The 10,413-nt window shown below is 45.2% G+C and overlaps 1 protein-coding gene across 3 annotated transcripts in view; it reads left to right on the top strand.

Moving 5' to 3' along the window:
- The first annotated feature begins 277 nt into the window (after window positions 1-277).
- The window catches only part of LOC115481971 (NXPE family member 2-like), an 86,933-nt gene continuing 76,797 nt past the window's right edge, over window positions 278-10,413 (top strand). For all 3 annotated transcript variants that reach the window (XM_030221480.1, XM_030221478.1, XM_030221477.1), the window contains exon 1: window positions 278-404. The gene's annotated coding sequence lies outside the window, so the exon portion shown is untranslated. The remainder of the gene's footprint in view (window positions 405-10,413) is intronic.

Genomic DNA, 10,413 nt, shown 5'->3' with positions numbered 1-10,413 from the left:
AGATTCCTAAGGTTCCTGGGGTGAGGGGAGCAGCATGTGGCTGCCTAGTTAATGTTCTAGTACACCCCTGCTGCTTACATCAGTTAAACATAGAAGAAGCTAAGTAGGGTGGAGCATGTCCAAATCAAATTCTATATATACATAGTCATATCTCCAAACACGCCTGCCAGATGCAATACCTACTCTGCATACCTTACACCTTCATCAGACCACAGTCACTCCCGTATCTGTCTTCCACATCCAAAGTGATTGCTACATTACAGTTCAGGCTGAATTAGAAACCTCAGCTGCTGGAATCACATGATGCATATCACAATGCACAAGCCCTTCCTTTCACAGGGTTTATTATTGTGCTTTCAAGTAATGCCACACTCTTCTGGAGGAAACACCTGGGTACAGATCAGGTAATACTTTACCAAAAGAATTCAAAAATGGCAGGGGGAGGGGAGCTGGACAGTTAGAAAAAGGGAATGTTCAGGTGTTAGATTTTGGTTTTATAGGGGGAAGACTGAACAAGCTAAAATCAAAGGAGAAAGATAAAAGGATAGGTCCACAAATGACTGAAAAAAATAACCTATAAGAAAGTTATTTTTAATTGTCTTCTAGAATCAATTATGGGTGTGCAGGGCTACAATTTTCATTCTGTTCAGTTTCTCGTGTGGTTTTTAGGGCTTTTCATTTTTTTTTTTACATTTTTGTTTTTGGGCCAAGGTTGTTAATAGTGCAGATAGGGTGTGTTTTCCAACAGCGTCCACTCTTTGTGAACAGTACACACTATTAATGACAGAGAAAAATTAGGGGGGGGGAGGCTTTCTGCTTGTTTCAGATTATAAATGACATGACATGCTGATATTTTCCATTTCATGTCAAACAAATACACATCCCTAGAATCAATGCAATTGAAGGAGGATTTTAGATACATATGTAAGGCAAATGTTTATAACTATATAATGATCCTAGAAGAACTAGAGAATTATACATTTGTTTTCATGCTGGGCTTGAGTTTCTTGTAGTATATACAGAACTGTTTTGTGAAATGAGAGTCATGTAGAAACAAAGAAGAGGTAACCCAGTTCAAGCATAGTGTCTGATATATGCATTAATATTAATGCAAAATAACTCACATTGGGGTTTTATTCTGTGAATTTTGGAGATGATGGAAAAATCCTGCAGAGGCATGACAACCAAATACATTTATGACAACAGGAAGGGAAAATAAACACAGCAGGTTGAATAAACACCAAGGATTTGACCATTTACACAGCTCCGGAATTTTGCAGATCTAGAAACAATATATATTCTGAATTTATATGATGAAACAAAAACCTATGTACTGTTCCTTTATAAAATTACGTGATGCCCATTTGTTTTTATCGCTAACCGGTTAAGTTCCTAACGGTTAAAGATAAGACTAACAAAATTGATAACAAAATATACAACTCGTTGTCCACAAGCAAGTAATAACAAAATCTACCATTCCTTCTAATTTTTCTTTTCCCCCTCCCCACATAACCTTCCACCCCAACCACCTAAAAAAAAAAAAGATAAGACTGCTATTTATGTTTGTCCTATTTAGCCACTTAACTCAATGCTGACTATCGGTGCTAACCGACTGTCGGGCTTATTTTCGAAAGTGATCGCCGGCCATCTTCCGACATAAAGCAGGAGATGGCCAGCGATCTCTCAAAAGCGGCAAAATCGGTATAATCGAAAGCTGCTTTTTTTATACCATCGCTGCTTTCCCGTCGCCGAGCCGGCAAAAGTTAAAGGGGGCGTTCCGGCGTCGTAGTGAAGGCAGGACATGGGCGGGCATGAGCGTGGCTACCAGATGGCCGGCTTTTGCGGATAATGGAAAAAAAAGCAGCGTTAATCAGTATTTCGCCGGGTTTACTTGGTCCTTTTATTTTCACGACCAAGCCTCAAAAAAGTGCCCTAAATCACCAGATGACCACCGGAGGGAATGGTGGATGACCTCCTCGTACTCCCCCAGTGGTCACCAACCCCCTCACAAGCTCAAATGTCATACCCAGCTCCCTGACAGCCGTATGCAGGTCCCTGGAACAATTTTTATTGGTTGCAGTGGACTTCAGGCAGGCGGACCCAGGCCCCCCCCCCCCACCTGTTACACTTGTGGTGGTAAGTGTTGAGCCATCCAACCCCCCCAAAAACCCACTGTACCCACATGTAGGTGCCCCCCTTCACCCATAAGGACTATGGTAATGGTGTAGAGTTGTGGGGAGTGGGTTTTGGGAGGGATTTGGGGGGGCTCAGCATCCAAGGTAAGGGAGCTATGCACTTGGGAGGTATTTGTATATTTTTTAAAAAATTTTAAAAGTGCCCCCTAGGGTGCCCGGTTGGTGTCCTGGCATGTCAGGGGGACCAGTGCACTACAAATGCTGGCTCCTCCCATGACCAAATGCCTTGGATTTCGCCAGGTTTGAGATGGCCGGCATTTTTTTCCATTATTGCTGAAAAACAAAACCAGCCATCTCAAACCCGGCGAACTCTGGCATTTGGCCGGACCAAACAGTATTATCAAAAGAAAAGATGGCCGGCCATCTTTTTCAAAAATACGGTTCGGCCAGCTGTTTGCGGCGCCGCCAAAATAGATCGCCGGCAATCTATTTTGCCAGCGCCGTTCGATTATTCCCCTCCACATCGCGCAATATAGCTAATTAGCCGCTATCCCCCAGATTCTGTACAGTGCAACTTGAATTACACGCGCAGATCATATTTTGACTGGCGCATGCAACAATTATTTTAACAAGCTAATCAGCGCTGATAATTGCCACTAAACAAGAAATTATTGACACTAATTGGCATTAATTAGAATTTACACGCACAACTTTCTAAGGGTATTCTGTAAAGTGATGCTCGTAAATTCTAAGACAGTTTGGAAAAGGAGGCATGGGATAGGCATGGAATGGGCATGTCGTGGGTGTTTATAAAACTTTGTTCACTGTTATAGAATATACTCATGCCTGTAACTAAAATGAGTTGCACGGACTGCCGCTAGGCATATTCTATAAACCGTGTCAAACTTTAGGTGTAATTTATAGAATACACCTAGGCATATATTTTTTTTTGGTGCTGATGGGGCCCTTTTACTAAGCCATGCCGAAAAATGGCCTGCGCTGGTGTAAGCACGTGTATTGGACATGCACAGGTCCATTTTTCAGCGCGCCTGCAAAAAAAGCCTTTTTTGGCCGAAAATAGATATGTGGCAAAATAAAAACCAGCGCGCATCCATTTTGGGCCTGAGACCTTACTGCCACCCATTGACTTAAAGGTAAGGTCTCATGTGTAACCGGGCGGTAATCGTCAGCCCGCATACACTGCCGATTATCACCTGGTTAGAACCACGCGGTAGAAAATAGAAATTATTTTCTGCTGTGCATTTTAGACGCACGTCAAAATTAGAATTACCACCCGGGGCACGCGGTAGCCAGGTGGTAGACACATGTTGTACGCACGTAGGAGCCTACGTGCCTTAGTAAAAGGGCCCCTATATATAGAATCTAGCCCTATGAACTAATCCCACAAACATTCAGTGGGAGATAACCAGTTATCTCCCACTGAATATTCGCAGTTAGCTGGTTAAATGCTATTTAAGTGGTCAGCAACCGCTGCTGATTGGTTAAATAGTGCTAAATATTGGGGGGGGGGGGGGCCTAGGATTTTAAAGCTATAGTTTAATTGTGCAGTGCCTCGTGAAGGATTCACACATCATTATCATTTCACCATATTAAACAGATGTAAGAGAAGAATCTCATTAAACTAAAAGGAAGTCATTTTGTGAAAGCCATACTTAAAGTAAAGTTCAAATTCCAGCTTACATAATCTAAAAACATGCTCTACCTGTTTTACAAATTGAACCCTAAGCTCTCATGAAATGAATTAAATTGAGCAGAGAAGCAGCTGTGCTACAAACCCTTTCCTGCACTGATCACTTTGGAAGGTCTCCCTGTCCCTCTTTGTTAAACCCTAAAGAATTTCAATAATTTTAGAAATAAAACAAAATAAAACATGAAAAAGAAAATCAGATGATCTTTTTTATTGGACATAACTTAGTACATTTCTTGATTAGCTTTCGAAGGTTGCCCTTCTTCGTCAGATCGGAAATCTGTGGACTAACACAGCTACCACACCTCTCTACTCAATAATTTTAGACAAAGCTCCTTTCTCTCTTATTTTTCCCAAGGACCAGATTTGAACTTGCAAGACCAGAATTTCACCAATCCTTTATTGTGTTTGTGTTAAAGCAGCTGAACTAGCTTAATTTTCCTTTTCTGTCCCCCTTTTGTTCTTATTCCAAGGTCTCCTTTCTTTTGGTCATTATGGGCCAGATTCTATAGATGGCACCTGAAAAATCGGCACCAAAAAAAATATGCCTAGGCGTATTCAATAAGTGCTTGTTATTTGGCAATTATCAGCACTGATCGACTTGTTAAGCTAATTAAGTTGCATGTGAAATACAGAATATGACCAGAATTGCACGCACAACTGTAGTCGCCATATACAGAATCCATGGGTATATACATTATTTATTCTAGTTTTACACTTCTTGAAGATAAATTTGTAACAGGAGACAGAGGGGCATAATTGCATGGTGCCGGCCATCTCCGAGGCCGGCTCAGTAAATGGGCGGAGCCAACCGTATTTTCGAAAAAGATGGCCGGCCATCTTTTCTTTCGATAATACGGTTGGGGTCGGCTAAATCTCAACATTTAGGTCAAATGTTGAGATCGTCGGGTTTAGAGATGGCCGGTTTCGGTTTTCGGCCATAATGGAAACCGGGCCCGGCCATCTCAAACCCGGCGAAATGCAAGGTATTTGGTCATGGGAGGAGCCAGCATTTGTACTGCACTGGTCCCACTGACATGCCAGGACACCAACCGGGCACCCTAGGGGGCACTTCTAAAAATTAAAAAAAATAAATAAAAATTGCTCCCAGGTGCATAGCTCCCTTCCCTTGAGTGCTGAGCCTCCCCAAATCCCCCCAAACCCACTCCCTACAACTGCAGAACACTACCACAGTCCTAAGAGATGAAGGGGGGCACCTACATGTGGGTACAGTGGGTTTTGGGGGGGGTTGGAGGGCTTCCATTTACCACCACAAATGTAACAGGTAGGGGGGGGGATGGGCCTGGGTCCACCTGCCTGAAGTGCACTGCACCCACAAAAAACAAATTCTCGCAAGGGACGCCCATTTTTTTCCATTATCGGCCGAAGCTTCTCTTAACCACGCCCCAGCACACCCTTGTCCCGCCTTCGCTATTGTTCCAACACGTCCCTGGAAACTTCACCCGTCCTGGCGACAGAAAGCAGTTGGGGATGCCCAAAATCGGCTTTCGAATATGCCGATTCTGGTGCCCCTGAGAGATGGGCACCCATCTCCCGAAAGATGGGTGCCCTTCTCTTTTGAAAATGAGCTGGTTAGGCTAACAAGGAATATAGATGCATATGTTGTGCTCGTTGATTAAAAATAAATTATTTTTGTTCTGAAACTATATTTCTACACATAGGTGAAGTGGTTTTTGGTTGTGGTATTTGGTATTTATACCTACAATACCTACACTTCAGACTGGAGATAAAGGATTTATAGTTTTATAAAAGCAACATATATACCAAGGAAAGTAACACAGTAAATTACTTCAGAAATAAAACTGACAGAGTCCATTCAGTCTGCCCAACAAGGTGGCCCCAGCCACCCAAGCTTAAATACCGGTTGTCAAGTTTCTACCATATCAACCATATAAGCAGCCAGATATGATGGAGTATTGCTGATAGTATTCAAATTACCAATTAAGATGTCTTCAACCTCCACACCCCCCCCCCCCCCAGAGCTGCACAGCACCCTCATTCAAAGCATGTGACAATAAAATGATCAACAACACTGTAGTTGCCAAAACTTCAACTCTCTTTTGCCCAGAGGTGTAGCCACAGGTGGGCCTGGGCCTACCCAGTTTGGGCTCAGGCCCACCCAACAGCAAGTGCATCTTTTTAGTGCTGGTGGAACAAGCTGGGCTTCCGTGGTCCTAAGTTGCGTTCTTCCAATGGAGCCCAGGCAGTGATTCCTATATGCTGCCTGCAGCTAACCCAGAATCCTCTCCTCAGCCGCAGCTTCCTATTTCTCTGCCTGGGTGGGATGCAACAGAAGAGAGGCTTCCATGTTAGTGGCAGGCAGTGTATAGGAATTGTGCAGCTGCTGGGGACCTGCTGAAGCAAGGAGAGTTATGGGGTAGGTGATGTGAGGAAAGGAATGAAGAAGAGACGCTGCATTGGGGGGGGGGGGGAGGAGAGAGGGAAGGAGAGTTGCTGCATGGGGAAGCAAGAAAGGGAAGGAGAGATGCTTCACAGGTGGTGAGAGAGGGAAGGAGAGATGTTGCATGGGGGGCAAGAGGGAAGGAGAGATGCTGAATGGGAGGCGTGAGAGGGAGGGATAGATACTGCCCAGAAAGGGGGTGCAAGATAGGGAGAAATATTGGTCATGATGGTGGAGGTGAGGAAGGGAGAGATATTAGACCTGGGGCACAAGGGAGGGAGAGAGGCAAAGATGGTGGACAATGGAGGGGAGGGAGAGAGAGACGAAAGAGGGAGAATTGTTGTATATGGAATGGAAGGAAGGAAAGGAGAGATGTAGCAAAGGGGTGGAGAGGGGTGAGAAATGGAAGGAGAGATACCGCCACCTGAAACTGAACATGTCCAAGACCGAGCTCATCGTCTTTCCACCAAAACCCACGTCTCCTCTTCCTCCACTTTCTATCTCAGTTGATAACACCCTCATCCTCCCCGTCTCATCTGCCCGCAACCTCGGAGTCATCTTTGACTCCTCCCTCTCCTTCTCTGTGCATATCCAGCAGATTGCCAAGACCTGCCGCTTCTTCCTCTTTAACATCAGCAAAATTCGCCCTTTCCTCTCTGAACACACCACCCGAACTCTCGTCCATGCTCTCATTACCTCTCGCCTTGACTACTGCAACTTACTCCTCACCGGCCTCCCACTTAGCCATCTATCCCCCCTTCAATCTGTTCAGAACCGTGCGGCACGTCTCATATTCCGCCAAAACCGATATACTCATATCACCCCTCTCCTCAGGTCACTTCACTGGCTTCCAATCAGATACCGCATTCAATTCAAGCTTCTCCTTCTTACCTACAAATGCATTCAGTCTGCTGCCCCTCACTACCTCTCTACCCTCATCTCCCCTTATGTTCCCGCCCGTAACCTCCGTTCACAGGACAAATCCCTCCTCTCTGTACCCTTCTCCAACACCGCCAACTCCAGGCTCCGCTCATTCTGCCTCGCCTCACCCTATGCTTGGAACAACCTTCCTCAGCCCTTACGCCAAGCCCCCTCCCTGCCCATCTTCAAGTCTTTGCTTAAGACCCACCTCTTCAATGCTGCATTCGGCACCTAACTCTTACCGTTCAGTAAATCCAGACTGCCCCAATTTGACCACCCCTATCGGACTGTCTGTTCACTTGTCTCTTAGATTGTAAGCTCCTTGAGCAGGGACCGTCCCTCTATGTTAAATTGTACAGCACTGCGTAACCCTAGTAGCGCTTTAGAAATGTTAAGTAGTAGTAGTAGATACTGCATGGAGAGGGGAGATGGTGAGAGAGGGAGAGATATTGGGCATGATGGTGGAGCAAAGGAAGGGAGAAATTTTGGACCCGGGGCACAAGAAAGGGAGAGAGAGATATGTTGGACACTGGGAGAGGATATTGGTCAAGTGGGGATGAGAGAGAGGAAGAGATACACAGGAGATGTTGAGGGAAGAAAAAGGGAGATGTTGGATACAGGAGCAGAATGGAGTGATGGAGAGATGTCGGACAATGAGAGTGAGTGAAGAGAGGAAGAAATGCTGCATCATGGGGGAGAGGACAGAAGGGTGGAGGGAGGAAGATGCTGGGAATGGTGGAACCATGTTTGAGAAGCCAGGAAGGTGGTGGTAAGGAAATGAATGAGAGGCCACTGTTTACAGAGAGTAGAAATACAGTAATGGGAATGGAGGGCTGTGGAGGAAGTGAGATGGGGAATAGGACAGCTAGTGTGTGAGAGAAGAAAATGGAAATTTGATAGGTAGTTGATAAGTAAAAAGGAGGAGAAGGGTGAGAAAGAAGGTGAAATTGGCGTTGACAGGCAGAAAATAAAATAAGAGAAAGGAAAGAGCTAAAAAGGAATGATCAATATTTCAGAGGTAGGTGTAGACAAGAGAGAGGAGAAAAGACAAATGAACAGCAGCCGCTTGAGAGAGAATTAGCAGACTACAGACAGGAAAGCAGAAAAGAAAAACTGGACCCAACATGATGGAAAAGTAAAATATCCAGATAACAAAGATAGAAAAAAGCATTTTATTTTGAATATTTTAAATGGAACATGTTAGCTTTGGGAAATGCCTCTTTATTGTGTTCTGTAGAAAAGGAAATGCATTTCTGATTTTTTGACTAAATATTTTTATTTCTAATTTATGATTCCTTGTTCTATATTTGGTGAGGGTCTGTTGGTGTGATAACAATTGGCAGGTGGGGAAATCGGGGGGAGGCAGGGAGGAGAGGGGATAGGGAACAGGGGCCCTCATTTATTTTTTATTTTCTGACAAGGCCCTAGCATGTCTAACAACAGTCCTGACCCTTGCTGTATAGTTGGGGATATCTACCAAGCTCAAAGTCGGCAAGAGCATCCATGTGCCACCGACAACTAAGCATGCATTAGGTGCCAGCATTAGTGGTTTAGGGATGTTGCTGCTGCCTGCCAAGCTTGGTAAAATGGAGTTCTGGCCACCTTCAGAAAAAGTCTTTAGCTGGCAGGGCATGGGGATCCTCTTTAGCTAAAGTATTTATATTTTGAGGTGGGGGTAGGGCAGGGCAGAGAAAATTTTGTGCCCACTCACATTTGGCTCAGGCCTACCTAGAATTGGCCACCCAGAATTGGCTGTCTAGCTATGTCTCTGCTTTTGCCATTTGTAGGACACAGACCTTAGAAGTCTGTCTGACATCGCTTTAGTTTCCACTACTCTTGCCCAGCATAACATCTGAACAGCTATGTTGTGTTTTCATTCTCTTTCTACGTAGGCATCTCCTGTGTCTATCCCACACATTTTTGAATTCGCTCACTGTATTGACTGTACCACCTCTCCTGGAAGGGCATCCATTACCCTCTCTGTGAAAAAGTATTTCCTGACATTACTCCTAAGTCTACCTCCCTCCAACCTCAACTCATGTCCAGAGTTATAGCTAGGTGGAGTGCAAGGTGAGCAGTTGCTCCCCCAAATGGCTTTGCAAAGAAAGTGAATTCTATGTGTCACATTCCCTCAGCCCTGCACAACAAACTCAGCAATCTCTTCCCCCACCAATCTCCTTCCTGCAGCTGCTTTTCCTGACCATCAGTAGCAGCAGCAAAAGAGCAAACATTACTCACAGGGCTGCAGTTTCTCTACCCATGTTTGCTGGTCCCACTTCCTCTGATGTCACTTCCTGTTCTGGGGCAGAGCCATCAACTGTGGGTAGAGAAATTGTAGACCCACCAGTAGTGTTTGTTGTTTTGCCAATATTGCTGGTCAGGAAAAGCAGTATCAGCAGTGGCTGGGGTGTGGGGTGGTTAGTGACACCACGAGGAAGGAGATGCTAAATAGAAAAAGGAAAGAGAAAGAGGGCAGAAGGCAGATGCTGGAAAGAAGGGGCAAGAAAGAGGGAAGAAGCTGGATGGATGGGGGATGAAAGAGAGCATTTACTGGATATAGCGGGGAGGGGCAGATGCTGGGTGAAAGAGAAGGAAAGGGCAGAAGCTGGATGGAAGAGGGAGAGAAAGAGGGCAGATGCTGGACAGATGGAGGAAAGAAAGAGGCAGATGATGGAGAGAAGTAAAAGAAAAAGAGGTCAGATGTGGACAGAAAGGGAGAGAAAGAGGGCAGATGTTGGACAGAAGGGGGGAAGAAGAGGGTAGATGCTGAATGGAAGGGGGAAGAAAGAGGGCAGGTGCTGGGAAAAAGAGAGGGAAGAAATGACAGATGCTGAATGGAAGGGGAAGAAAAAGGGCAGATGCTGGGTGAGACAAAAGAAAGGGCAGAAGCTGAATGGAAGGGGAGAGAAAGAGGGCAGATGCTGGACAGAAGAGGAAAGAAAGAGGACAGATGCTGAATGGAAGGGGAAGAGAAAGAGGGTAGATGATGGACAGAAAGGGAAAGAAGAAATGGGGCAGAAGCTGGAAGAAATGGAGAAAGAAATAATGGAGATGCTGGATAGAAGGGTAAGGGAAGAAAGAAGGCAGATGCTGGGGGAAGAGAGGGAAGAAACTGCTTCTCAAACTGCTCACTCTCCAGTTTCTGTGCCTCAACTCTTCCCCTCTCTGACCATCATCTGATAACTTTCACACTTAAATACCCTCCTCCTCCCCAGTCCCATTCAATC

This window comes from Microcaecilia unicolor, chromosome 12, assembly GCF_901765095.1.
Source record: "Microcaecilia unicolor chromosome 12, aMicUni1.1, whole genome shotgun sequence".
In the NCBI taxonomy this organism is placed as follows: domain Eukaryota; kingdom Metazoa; phylum Chordata; class Amphibia; order Gymnophiona; family Siphonopidae; genus Microcaecilia; species Microcaecilia unicolor.
This window is presented reverse-complemented; position numbering and strand designations above follow the sequence as displayed.